Genomic DNA, 15273 nt, shown 5'->3' with positions numbered 1-15273 from the left:
ATCCATAGGAAATTTACCCTGTATCTTTAATCACATCGGTTAGCCATGAAACACAATTTAACTCACAATTTAATATAATCGCATAATTTTTATTCTCAAAACAAGTCTAAATATGGGTAAATAGCAGTGTTTGGACATATAAATACGCTCAAGATCACCACCCCATACTTAAAACCTTGTTCGGCCTCGAACAACTTCAAGCAACAGCATCATTAAATATTCTAATCACAACCTAAGAGTCATGCTAGTGTTGGGACCATAAACACTTTATTTCACACTTCATCATCCTAACAGTGATATTTAATTCGTTGGCAAACTTAATATAAGCATGTAATCCTGCAACTCAATAAGTAATCCGAACTTTCATCTGCATGCACCCTGACAACAAGAAAGTTTTCCCCATATCTCTCATAATTTTTCACTATTTATCATGAGAGGAATACCAATTTTCAATCACTCTCTCTCACAAAGAATTCATACATAATAGGTAATGAATCATAGGCTTGCCCTTATTGTATTACTCTACAAATAGTCGGATGTTAAAGTGGAGGAATAATAGATCTTTTTATGGTTATAATGCAGGCTAAGGGATAGATAGGAACTATTTGGGAAATAGTGACTAACCTCCCTAAGCACTTTAATACATAACCACATTCAATCAAAATCACATTTTGTCAACCCAACTTTCCATTTCATTATCTTTACATATCCATGGTTTCACCCTAATCTTTCTAAGCATATTAACACACTACGGTAGGAGTATTTTTCTTTTTACAACATAATCAAATTTTAGCTTTTCTTCAAATCCCAATTCTCATTACGCACCCCTATAGTAGCCACCCTCAACCTAAGCAATTTGCCTTAGTTGAGGTGCACATTGTCCTTAATGGACCAGGGCCAAAACAGGTTCATTGTAAACGCAATAACCGGGTAACAATAACTAAAATTTTCATCACATATTATTTTCTAACTCCTAACCATCACAATTAAATGCACAAATTACTTCTCTAGAGCTTCACTTTCACCTTTTTCTTTCTTTGTACTTCACATTCCCCCTTATTCCATTATTTGTATTAAAGCGATTAGGAACTATAGATCAAATTAAGGTCTATCAAAGAAAGAATTCGGCTACATATATGGCTACCAAAGAAATCAGGCTATAGGCTCAACAGGGCTTAACTAAGGTCATGCATAAGGGCAGGTAAATAAAGTCTTCACAGTTCGGTTAGCAAAGAAATGCCTAAATCACTTCCTATACCTAACACCTTTTATTTTGCTTTGTAAACATAGCGGGCAAGTTCTAGTCATTCCTATACATGTAGAATATAAACAAATACTCACCCACTAGGTGCATGCTTAGAATCAAGTCGGATCCTTGCGGTTTCCGATATTGTTCTTTATCAAATTCAACATTAAACCAATTAAACCAAACTACACTTTTTGGGACTTACATTTAAAAACATCTCATTTTGTTTCAACGCAATTTCATTTATAAACAAATTAAAACATTTTGCCCAACACACCGCATTTTTCAAAGGTAGAGATCAGGGTCCTATTATTTTCTTAGCTTCTTAAGACGCACATCCCTTAAGACGGTCGTCATCCATCTATCGTAGGGGAAGGCAACTAGCTATGACGTTGCATGATGAAAATTGCAAAAAGGGCACACATAATACTCATAATCTGAAAATTTACCACAAAGGGTGAAAATAAAATACTGTAAATACTTTTAAACTAAATTTGCCAAAGAGGGCAATCATCTTGCCAAAAAGAGCAATATTTCAACTTACAATCCACAAAACATAAAAACAAAAATAAAAATTGTTCATCCAACACAATCAAAAACCAACATTGCTCAGATATTAAAAATAAAAGAGATGAAGATGAAGAAGATTAACGACCAACCACCCCACACTTAAACAGAGCACTATCCTAGTGCTAACTATAAGCATAAGGCAGGGTGGCGTCGTACTCCCTGCTCAATTGAATGTCACCATGGCCATCACGTCATTTAACATCAGCATCATCATCATCACCAAAATCGTCACCTAAGTCACTATTATCAGACTTTTTCTTTCCTTGGACTCATCATCAGAATAAGTCATGCACCTCTCCTCATCTGTGGGGACGTCATCATTAATGGGCTCATCAAAGTCAAGGCCAATGCGCAATAAAGACAGAGTATGAGTTTCTAATGGGTAGTCAAGCTCCACCGCATGAATCTCCTATTGGGTGGCTGGACGCCCCCTAGTCTTCAACTACAGCATAGTTAGCCCACACATACGGGATGTGATCTAATCAGTGCGAGCATTACGCTCAGGCATAGTCAAATTCACACCATGAGGAGCTGGTTCTTTGGTGCAAAAAATATCAAGTGGCCTTTCACCAACAGACGGTAAATAATTTGCCTCCTCCTCGGGCACACCTTGTTACCTCAAAAATCTAGTAAGCAGCCCACCAAACCCATATATTTGACCCTCTAAGAATCGAGCCTTCCTCATCATCAAAAAAATAATGGCACCCACATTCACATCCACATCATCATGCATCAAAGCATAAATAAGACACACCCTATCACTAGTCACCTCCATCATATGTGTCCCATAAATAAGACAGGCATAAATAATTTTAGACCATAAATGTGCCTCCCTGTTTAAGTGGGCAAATGGAAGTGAAACATGCATACCTCTCTTTTTTGGTGAACTCATCATAGATCGAGTGTCGCACAAGAGATAACGGATATGTTGATAAAGTGGCTCAATGATCATTGTCTTCAATGGCTTTGGATCCACATAGAATGCGCCTAATAGATCATTAAAAGTGTTTGCAGTGAAAGTTATCACATGACCACGTACCTCAACCTCAGAATCTTTCGGGTTCCAGTTTCCATAAAATTTCCGCACCAGGCTTAAGTTGCATACACTCAACTGTTCAAAGAGAAAACTCATGTATTGGGCCTCTATCTTTCTCACCATAGAGGGATACTCCTTCATCAAACTCGCCCTATTGATAAATTGATCTGCTGAATATTTCAACTCTTTGTGCTAAGAGTATTACTTTTGTCCTTCCACAACCATAGCCTTAGTTCCAAACCTCTTTTGACCCCTAGGAACATGTGGGGCTGCAGGCACTCGATCAGCTTCACAGCTCCTCTTCTGCCTGGGCTCAGATGGTCCAGCTGTATTTTTTGTGGCTACTCAACATTGTACCTATTAAACATAACAGCCCATAAACATATAAAACAAAAACCTTCAAATCTAGCCACCAGTAAGTGTGAAATTTACCCCACACTTAGTTGGTAGCACAATTTTGTATATAAATACACTAGGGTACTCAGACTTCCCCTTTTTATTTTACAAGTCCAAGCATCGATTATTCAGTAGAAACACACAAACACATTTCAAAGTTGGTATAATTCACAACTATCTACCACTAAGGTATTGTGACATAGGTATTCACCCCACACTTAGTTTACATCATATATTGAACATCATTATTCTAATATTCTTGAAATTTCCCCATGATTCAGCAAATCAACTCATTTATTTGGAAACTAAGTCACTTTGAAAGTGTACTTCATCACTTTCACAATCACATAAATAATCTAATCTCGACATAACTTATAGTAATTCATGCAAATACACCACAAGAACTCAGAGCAGTCAAAACAATTTCAATAATCCACCACCACAGATCTACAAGTCATAGCTCAAATAAAACCCTCAACCTACATAATTATTGTCATTAGTTCACCTAAACATGCCATTTATCATCTCAAGTCCACAAATCAAAACTAGTTCATGCCCTTCATCACTAACTATTTAGCATCCTAATTATTATTTACCAAATAAAACAATTTTGAGTAAATAAAAGATACAAGACTTACCTTTGAATTGTTGAAGAGAAAATGAAGGATGAATAATACACCACAAGAATAAAAATCGATTGTCAAATTGAGGGAATTTAGGGGTGGCGGCGGTACTAGGGTTAGAGTGAAATATGGAATGAGTTAAGGTCATATATAGAGAGGGCACCCAGAATTTAACGATCAATGTGACGCATCATTTATCATGTTGGAGAATTAATGTAATGCGTCATGTTTGCGTTATTTCTTTGGAAGTAGCATCAAAAAATTAGTTTAAGTGTTGCATGCATGCCAACCGACACGGCACGAGGCTTACCGCATTGATAGGACTGACGCGACGCATCAAAATCGCATCGGTTTACTGGAAATAGCTTTAGAAAATTTTTCTATGTGTAGAAATTATGCACTTCGACGCGACGCGACGCGCCAAGATAGCATTAATTCACTAGAAATTGCATCCAAATAAATTTCTAAGACTAAATTTTCCATATTTTAATACATCTTTTCTTACCCCTTACCTTTTTCTTACCCTGTATCACTTATTTACTTACTCAAAGACCCATTTTTATCATCTTCCAATCTTCTGTTTCTCCACCAAGATTCTCATTCCTGCACATCAATCAAAAACAACAACATCATGTAAGTAAAAGTGGGTTGCCTCCCACCAAGCGCCTTATTTTTATATTTTTTTTTTGTTCTTCAACTTCTAAAATTAAACTACCTATTACATTACATTTGTTGGTTGCCTCCCACACAGTGCCTTATTTTATGTCGTGGCATGACTTAGCTCAGTTCTACCCCTCAACAACGGTGATGAACTCCTTGTGCTTATCCGGATGATCAACCCAATAATGTTTACATGCTATCTATTCACCAGGAACTTCTCCATTTTCTCTCTATTCTGCAACTCTACATCTCTATGAGGTGTCATTCATACCACCTCAAAAGGTCCAGACCATTTCGATCATAATTTGCCTAAGAATAATTTAAGCCTTGAATTGAACAACAAAATAAGTTGTTCGGGTTTAAATACTCTCTCTTGAATTTGTTTATCATGCCATCTTTTGGTCTTCTCCTTGTATAGGTTGGAATTTTCATAGGCGTGAAACCTAAACTCATCAAGCTCATTCAGCTGCAGTAACCGTTTCTCCCCCGTGGTAGTCATCTTAAGATTCAGCTTTTTTATAACCCAGAATGCTTGATGTTCCATCTCTACAGGAAAATTGCATACTTTACCATAAACCAAGAGATATGGGGATGTCCCAATGGGCGTCTTGTACGCTGTTCTGTAAGCCCAAAGTGCATCAAATTACTTCTCAGCCCAATCTTTTCTCTGTCCATTCATAATCTTCTGAAGTATTTGCTTAATCTATCGGTTAGATACCTCAGCTTGTCCACTAGTTTGGGGATGGTACGCAGTAGCAACCTTGTGCCTAACACCATATTTATCAAGAAGATTTTTGAACCAAGTGTTGATAAATTTCATACCTCCATCACTAATTATCGCTCTAGGTGTACAAAATCTAGAAAATATGTTCTTCTTCACAAATTTCAGCACCACCCTTGCATCATTGATCAGACTAGCCACTATTTCCACCCATTTAGAGACGTAGTCAACTACTACAAAAATGTACAGATTGCCTTTTAAAGGTGGGAATAGACCCATGAAATTGATCCCCTAAACATTAAAGACTTCGACTTCTAAAATATTATTGAGGGGCATCTCATTACGCCTAGATATAGTACCCAACCTTTGACATTAATCATAATCTTTCACAAAAGTAATTGCGTCCCTAAACAACGTAGGCCAGAAAAACCCTAATTGCAGCACTTTTCTAGCAGTCCTCTCACCCCCATGGTGTCCACCATAAGGAGATAAATGCCAATCTTTAAGTACCTTTGAAAATTCAGCCTCTAGGATACACCTACGAATGACTCCTTCTGGACCCTGCTTAAAGAGATAGGGTTTGTCCCAAATATGGGCATGTGAATCATGGAGAAATTTCTTTCTTTGTTGTGTGGTGGCATCAGGAGGGTACACCTCACAAGCTATCAAATTCATAATATCAGCATAGCATGGGAACTCAACTACATCTAAAGACAACAACTTTTCATCAGGAAACTCTTACTTAATACTAAGAGTGTCATCAACAATATGGTTTCAACTTTCTAGCCAAGACAAGTGGTCAGCAACTTGATTTTTGCTCCCTTCCAATCCGAACCTCAAGATCAAATTATTGTAGTAGTATAATCCACTTAATCAGTCGAGGTTTTAAATCCTTCTTGTTCACAAGATATTTAACATCAGCATGGTCAGTATGAAAAATGACCTTAGTGCCAACTAAGTAAGACCTAAACTTGTTGAATGCATACACCACTATCGGCATCTCTTTCTCTATAATCGTATAATTAAATTGAGCATCATTTAATATTTTACTATCATATTAGAGTTGAGAAAAATACCTTGTCCTTTTTCTGACCCAAAACTGCTCCCACAACAACATCACTAGCGTCAAACATCAGCTCAAACGGTAACTCCCAATCTAGTGCAATCAGAATAGGTGCTTCAATCAACTTCTTCTTTAGTTTTTCAAAAACTGCTTGGCAATCATCCCTAAACTCAAACTTTTCCTCTTTCTCTAATAATTTACACATGGGGCTTGCAATCTTTGAGAAATCTTGAATAAACAGCTTGTAGAAACCTGCATGTCCCAGAAAGCTCTGCACTCCCTTGACTGTGACTGGGTGTGGCAACTTTTAAATCACTTCAACCTCGCCTTATCTACTTTAAGTCCTTTACATGACACTTTATGGCCTAAGACAATTCCTTCCTTAACCATAAAGTGGCACTTTTCCCAATTTAGCACCAAGTTGGTCTCTTCGCATCGAGCTAGAACTCTATTAAGATTCTGCAAGCACTTTTCAAAAAAATTACCATACATAGAGAAATAATACATGAATACCTCCACAAAGTCTTCAATCATATCGTAGAATAACTCCATCATACATATCTGAAATATAGCAGGTGCATTACATAGGTCGAAAGGCATACGTTTGAATGCATATGTGTCATATGGACATGTGAAAGTGGTCTTATCCTAGTCTTCCAGTGCTATGATTATCTGATTATACCCAGAGTACCCATCCAAAAAATAATAATAATCATGTCCCGCGAATCTATCCATCATTTGGTCAATGAAAGGAATTGGATAGTGATCTTTTCAAGTAGCTTCATTCAACATTTGATAGTCAATACAGATCCTCCAACCGGTTACCATGTGTGTGGGGATCAACTCATTATCATCATTAGCTACCACAGTCATCCCTCCCTTTCTTGGTACACAGTGCACTAGACTCACCCATTTGCTATCAGAAATTAGGTAGACAATACCACTATCTAACCACTTGATCACTTCTTTTCTGACCATTTCTTTTATCACAGGATTCAACCTTCTTTGTTATTGCATTCTCGATCTATAACCCTCTTCCATGTAGATATTGTGCATGTAAAATATTGGATTGATTCCTTTAATATTGGATATTTACCAACATTGAATATTTGTCAACCAATCGCCTTTTTTCTCCTTTTTGGAACTGCTATAGCTTCTTTTACCTGTACATCTGATAACCCTGCAGATAAAATAACAGGCAAAGTATCTTGATCACCAAGAAAAATATATTGTAAATACGGAGAAAGAACTTTAAGCTCCAAGTTAGGAGCTTCTTCAACTGAAGGCTTGGGCGATGGACGAATTGGCTTATTCAATGGTTCAACAGGCACTTTCTTCGTCTCAATCTCAGCCAAATTCATAATCTAGACTAATTTTAATACTTCTACATCTCCATAAAGATCATAACACATCAAAGTTCTCTCAAATAGATCATCAGATAACAGCAAATGTCAATCAAAAGCAAGATCAATAATTGATATAGACGACAACTACTCATTATAGCTGGTAGTTTCAATTCCTTGTACATATCAAAAACTTCACAACTATCATATATAGCTGGTAGTTTCAATGCCGTGTACATATCAAAAACTTCTACTTTATCATACGCTTGCACTGTCATTTTCCCTGCCGCTACATCAATTAGTGAATACCATGTTGCTAAGAAAGGTCATCCTAAAATAAATGGAACAACAGGATCAGTGTCAAAGTCAAGAATTACAAAATCCATCGAAAAGATTAAGGATCCCACTTGCATAAAAACATCCTCGATAATACCATCCGGCCTAGTAAGTGATCTATCCACCAGCTACAAAATAATAGTAGTGGGTTTGGGACTCCCAAGACCCATCTTTCGGTACCACAATGTGGGTATAAGATTTATGTTAGCTCCCAAGTCACACAATCCACGTGCATAAATAGTCTGTCCAATGGTAATCTGCAAGGTAAAACTACCCAGATCTTTAAGCTTCGTGGGCAATTTGTTTTTAATCTTGGATGTGCACTCTTCAGTAAATGCAACTGTAGCATACTCGGTCAACTGGTTCTTATTTGCAACTATATCCTTCAGGTATTATACATATTTTGGCACACTTTGCAGAATGTCAATAAGAGGAAGATTCACTTGAACCTACTTTAAAAGACCTAAGAACTTCTTGTAACTCACCTCCTCTTGATGCTTCCTTTTCCTTTGAGAAAAGGGTAAGAAGAGAGTCTTCTTGTCCACATGAATTTCATCACTTGTTGTTTTTTCTTTGATTTCTTTCTCTGCCTTGTCTTTAGAGCTGTCATCAATAATTGGGGGACTAACCTGCTCCTGAACTATCTCCTTAGTTTATATCCCACTCCTTGTTGTAACTGCATTTACCTGCTTGGGATTTATCTCTGTATTTCTAAGTAATGCTCCTTGAGGTATTGTATTTTGTGCTATTGCAATTTAGCCCAGTTGCGACTCTAGATTTCTCATAAACCATTATTGAGTCTTTAACTCAGCTACAACCTGTGCCTATTAAGTCTTAATTTCTGTTCCAAATTGCATTTGTTGAGCCATAAACTGCTTCATTAATTCCTCCATATTGCTAGTTTGAGTAGTAGCTTGATTGTTCTGAGCTGACTGTGGATTTGGTTGAACTTGTCCCTTGTACTGATTTGTATTCTACACCTTATTTCCACTTTATAAAAAATTAGGATGGTTTCTCCAATTGGGATTATAAGTGTTACCAAAATTTTGTTGTCCCTGCCCATTTGCGTTTCCCATGTAGTTGATAAAATCTGGATTTACAGAACATGCATCTGTTGTGTGCTCATCACTTCTGCAAACCTCACACCAAGAATTTACCTGTTGGACTGCATTCATTGTGGTTGTTGGTTCTGTAACACCCAACTTTATGTTATTAAGCTGAGTAATCAAATGATTTTGCATGGCTACAATCTGTGCCTATAATCCAGTAAACTAATCTACCTCCAATACCCCTGCAACCTTTTTAGGATTACTCTTCGAGTCTGCATGCTAATCGAGGTTCCCTTGTGAGATTGGATTCAGTAGTGTGTACAATTCTTTATACATCTTCTCAAGAGCCTGTCCACCTGTTGCTGAATCCAAGAGAATCTTCGTGTTTGGCTCCAATCCTTCTATGAAAGTATGCACAAGAACATCATTAGATTGACGATGGTAAGAAAAATTTCTGATCATACCCTTAAATCTCTCCCAAGCTTTGTAGAGATTCTCTCCGTCTTTCTGTCTAAAACTCAAGATTTCACTCCTCAAGCGTGCCATCTTCCCAGATAGAAAGAATCGAATAAAAAACCTCTAAGCTACATCTTCCCATATAGTGATGGAGAGTGGTGATTCAGCATGTAACCATTTTTTTGCTTCCCTCATTAGAGAGACGGGAAAGAGTGTCAACCTGACATAATCCGAATTCACCCCTTTAGGAATGTATGTATCGCTGATTTCCAAGAAGGTCTATATATGCTGTTGTGGATCTTCATGTGAAAGGCCATGAAATTTCCCCTCTGAATTCAGTAATTGCGCCATATTCTACTTTAATTCAAATCGACCTCCTGGTTCAGGCTTTAGAATACTGCTCGTCACATGGTTCGTGAGTGGGATTACCACTTCACAAATAGGTCTAGTAGGTTGTTAAGAAGGAAGAACTAGAATAACAGGAATGATAGGAGGTGGAACATTCCCAGCATTTGGATCAACCGATTTATTTCGTTGTTCAGCGATTCCTTGTCTTTGTTGAAAGATTTGCACTGGTTCTGCAAAAGGCTCTACCAGTTCTTTATCTCTCGCCAGTCCTGGATTCAGCTAAACCTGCAAAAATTCAGCCACTAAAATCAAGTTGTTAACACCTAAACTTAATATCAAAAACCAAAAATTTAGCAATTTACTAATTATATTAGTCCCCGGCAACGGTGCAAAAAACTTATTGCGACTCAGACGCACACATAAATGCACATGATCATACAAGTAATATAGTGATTTAAACAATCAGATATTGTTCCCACGAGGACTAAGCAACTAGAAATTTAACCAACTTTTAGTTTCAAACAATGAGTATTAGGTGTTGTATAGTATCAAGATGATTTTAAAATTAAGAATAAAAATATAAATTAATAAACAAGAAATAAAATTTTATGACTAGAGCAAAGCAAGCAATGGTTGTAAACAGTTATGATAAGAATTCCAGAGTTGAGGCTTCTCGAACAATCATACAAATCTCTATTCTTATAGTAGTCTAATTGGTTATCGGGTTGTTGGTTCGCACGGTTTAGGCAAAGATCTTGGCCTCCGACCTAAAATCTTTTATCTATTAAATATTGCAGCTACAACTCCCACATAGATATAACCATTCTTCTAGATTCATAAAGTTATCTTCTTGCAATTGAACCAAACAAGGCTTCTAGGTATATCTTTATCCTAGATGTTAATTCAAACCCCTTATTTTATAAAAACATAAAAACTTTGATCCTTAATTTTCTTGTTCTAATCTACGATTCTCCTCCCTGATTCACATAGAAATATAAATTTAGTCTAATGGCGGCCAAGCATTAAAATAGTAAGCTCAAGAAATTAAGAACAACTCAGATGATAATCCAAAAAGAAACTACTATAAAGAATATCAAAGAGTAATCATGTTCTTGACCTCAACCCCAGAATAAGGTTATTTAGCCACTAATGTTTGAATTAAACATCAAAAACAAGTAATTAATCATACTCAAAATTAGTATTGAGGTAAAGAAGTTCAAAAGAAATAATAAGAACCCTAAAAGAAAGAATTCTATGTTTTTCCGCCGCTTCTATGATTGCCAAAAGTGTTTAGAATTGTGCTAACGTGTTCCTTTCATATTTGGGAAAATTTTACCAGATGTGAAGCCTTGACGTGAAGCATTGATAATTGCATCAACAAAGCCAACGCGTCGAGTCAACATCGCATTGATGCACTGGAATTTACCTTTAAAAATTGTACTAAGTCACGTTCTTCAACACACGACGTAACGCATTGACATCGCAACATGACACTAGAATTTTCTACTCAAAATTTGGCCAAGTGTCAAAACTTTAAGCATCGACGCGATGCATTGACATCGTGTCATGCACTGAAAGTTGCAAAAGAAGAATTTCTAAGGCACAGAACTTATGCATCAACCCGACGCATTGACATCGCATCGATGCGCTAGAAATTTTTCTTTAAATTTTGCCTGAGGCACACATATTGCCAGTCGACGCGACGCATTGAGATAGCATCGTTCAATGGAATTTTTCTCCAGTTCGTTTCTTTCTTTTCGTCAATCCTCAGCTCTTTTCTTTTCTCCCTACTCCTGTGCATCTCCATATGTTTTTTACTTTGATCCATATGGTCTTTCGCATCTTCATGATGTGTATTAAATTTCCTTCTGAATCTATGAAAAATTTACCCTGTATCTCTAATCACATCGGTTAGCCACGAAACATAATTTAACTCACAATTTAATATAATCGTATAATTTTTATTCTCAAAACAAGTCCAAATATGGGTAAATAGCTGTTTTTGGACCTAAAAATATGCCCAAGTTCACATACACTCAACTAAATTAAGTCTAAACTCAAATTAAATTGTAACCTACCTCAACCAAAGAATTAGAAAGCAAGCTACTTTGCAAAGGCCTTAACCTTCTGTAAAGCTTCCAAATGGCCAAAATCTATTCAAATACATAATACTCATGCAAATACAAACTAGCATGTAAAATTTAAGCAAAAACTGATCATTATTTGACTCCCAAATTAAGAATTTCTAATCTACAAATCCTAATCAAATACATAAATTCCTTGAAATCATAACTGTCGATGACTGTGTGGAAACCCAAGGCATAAAACCAGAAAATGTAGCATTCCAAATTCAACCATTAACTTATTATTATTATTCATTATTGTTCAATCATTAACATAGAATTAGCTTTTATCCTTATTAAGAATAATGTGCTAGTAATATGCCTATTGTAATAGCATAATAACATGAAAGTTAAATTGTTTAAACAATGACTTCCTAGTGTATGGGTTATATACTACTGCATTTGACATTAGAATTCAATTTATTCCTTATTATTATGGCCTAATGATGAGAAATTATCATCTCAGCATTAATGCCCAATCATTAAGGCCATAATTTCTTCATCATTGTCGTGTCCCCTGAGCCAATATGAACTAATAAAACATGGATACTATACAACCAACTTTAAGGGAATTATTTGTATCCTAGCAGCCATTAAAATTAGAGATCTCACCTAAAATCGTCGTTGCCTCAAGCCGCACAGTCCAAGCTTCTCAAAGAATCCTCTTATATTTTAGTTGTTGTTGTTGTTATACAAATGAGTTAACCCTACTTTTAATTAATTTGAACGTGGGTTATGTGATATAGGGAAAATTATGGTTTTTACCCATTAACTTACTAATTAAATTAATTATTTAACATATCTGAAACTTTTAATAAATCCTCAAAACTTTTCGACAACCCTTAAAAATAAATCAAATATATAACTTGACCAAAAAGTATATTCCAAACCTATTGAAAATATTAAAAATACTAAATCGAGGTCACCTTGACCCAAAGCTGACCATGATCGAACTTAACTTTCTTCAAACTCAATAATCCAACAAATGACTTAAATCACTTTTGAACACCTCAAGAATTGGTACTACCCATCCCAATAAATCATAATTCATGTATACAGATGACGAGGGGAGTTAAAAAGGGAAAGACAAAAAAATTCACAACACGACTAGGAGGGAAGTAAAAATAATAATTCAAAATTCACATTTCATAGTTATTTTTCTCAACCCATAGCACGCTTTACTTATTCATTAATTACCCAACCCAGTCTAAAGAAAGATAAGTCAGAACCTACCTCAATATGACAAACTCCAAGCCTAAATTCCTTTTACATGGTGCCTTCCCCTTTCAAACAGTGTTAGAACCAACTACAACATTTTAATATAGCATCTACGCGTCAAAATAAAGCTAACGATACCCATAGTGCTATATTTAAGCTAGGTCCAAAATGATTACAAAAAACAAGTTTGAAGACGAAAGGAGTTGAATCAAAATTTTATTTTAGAAATTTCTTCCCAAAGTTTAAATGAATCTATAGTACAAAACCACGAAAAATAAGTTAAAACAAGGTCCAAATTGAAGAAAAATTATTTTTAAGCTTTACCGACAAAATTCTCAATATCTCATTTCAAAATTAAGGTATAAAGGCGATTTTGAAGACACAATCCATGAAAATAATGGAAATAAGAGTTTAGAGTTTACTCATACAAAAATCGATGAAAAAACCCTTGATAAACGTCTTTCTCGAAACTTAGAGATCCAAAGTGGAGTAAAAACTATGAAATGGGATATTTATAACATTTTGTGAACAATACCTCACAAAAGCAGTCAACCCTTCATGTCTGGGAGGGTCAACTTTGACCAGGCAAATTAATTGAACTTCGTATTCGTGGCTAAGGCTTTGCGGTTGCAAAGGTTTACGACCTGGAACATCACTTTAGAGAAAACCTTGTCGTATTTGTGAAGAATTTGAAACCAGCCTGAACCCCATAAACCTTCGCGAGTGCGACCTCCTGTTCCTTGTCTGTGATGAAGAAAAATATTCTTCTCCACATTCGCAAAGAAGTAGGGTTGTTCAAAACTGAACCACAACTGATAAGCCAACCCTAGAATTGACTTATTGACTTATTGGTATTGGGTTATCGGATTAACAATTGGAAAATGATTTAAAATTTTATAGTTAATAGTTTATTAGTGCGGGGATGGATTACTCAATTTTCTTTTTGGGTAAACTGTTAACCCATTAAGAAATATTTTAGTTTATTTTTACCATTAGCTATATACTTTAAAGAAATTATTATTAACCCTAAAGCTCCATTTAAGAGCAATTGTAGAAGTATTGTAATAATATGTAAGAGAGTAAAAGAATGTAACCTAATAAAAGATACACCCTAGAGTATTTATAGTATCTCAAAATATCATTAAAATCCTAATAAAAATAGGAAAGGTAACATTAAGTTGGCAGTCGATACGACTCAATCTTCACTTGTATCAGCATCATACGAGTTGTACCCTACCTTGTCATATTGTTTCGGTGTCTCATATCCCAAGGCTTCAACTTACTGTTCAGCTTACGACTTCTTCTTATGAGTCATACTTGAGTGTATGACTCGTGTCCTTCATCTGTATCCACCTAGGACTTTTGTCCTTCCAAGTGTTGAACACTAATTTGTATATGACATCCCTATACGAGTTGTACTCAAACTTTTGGCTCTTATACTTCTGATTATTCTATCTTTGAATAGTATATTAGGTTTTTTATGCTTACGACTTCTCTGCACAACTCATATCCTGTCTTACGGCTTAAATGCTTGAGTCGTATCTTTCCCATACTTGACTCTATAGGATTTACTTTGGTTTTATTGTGAGTACAATTCGGTATATGAGTCGTATCGAATGAGTACAATTTAAGAGCTGACTCGTATACTGCTCAAAGTTGGTCTTTTTTGGGTTTTTTTATTCCTTTTTTGTCCAAACCCTGTTGTAGACCTGTTTTGCATGCCATCCATACCCTAGTGCGTCATATCCAACAAAATATCCTAAGTTTACGCATAAATTCATGGTTTTAAGCATCAAAATGTCGTGTGTCCATGTCACATCAACATCTTCAACTTAGACTTTTACATATCCTTAGGCAAATAAATTCAACTATTTTCTAGAATAGAGACGATGCTTAAACAGAAAGTTCTAAAACAACCCATGGCAGTGATTTTAAACTTAATTTTAATCTTGTTGTTCTCCCCTTTAATTCTAATTTTCAAAACTCAACTGCGTATAACAATTTAGCACACGTAGAAACATGAGGGAATCCAATGATGGCATTACATTAGCAATAGACAACTGGGTATCAATACAGATTACATTC

The 15273-nt window shown here is 35.8% G+C and overlaps 1 non-coding gene across 1 annotated transcript; it reads left to right on the top strand.

Annotated features, from left to right (window-relative positions):
• The first annotated feature begins 9476 nt into the window (after positions 1-9476).
• LOC124898238 lies at positions 9477-9583 on the top strand. The gene has a single exon (XR_007055214.1). It is a non-coding gene; the product is annotated as a small nucleolar RNA R71 (small nucleolar RNA).
• The last annotated feature ends 5690 nt before the right edge of the window (positions 9584-15273 follow it).

The sequence above is a fragment of the Capsicum annuum genome, chromosome 4 (assembly GCF_002878395.1).
Source record: "Capsicum annuum cultivar UCD-10X-F1 chromosome 4, UCD10Xv1.1, whole genome shotgun sequence".
NCBI lineage: Eukaryota > Viridiplantae > Streptophyta > Magnoliopsida > Solanales > Solanaceae > Capsicum > Capsicum annuum.
Note: the sequence above shows the minus strand (reverse complement) of the source record. Positions and strands in the feature narration are given on the sequence as shown.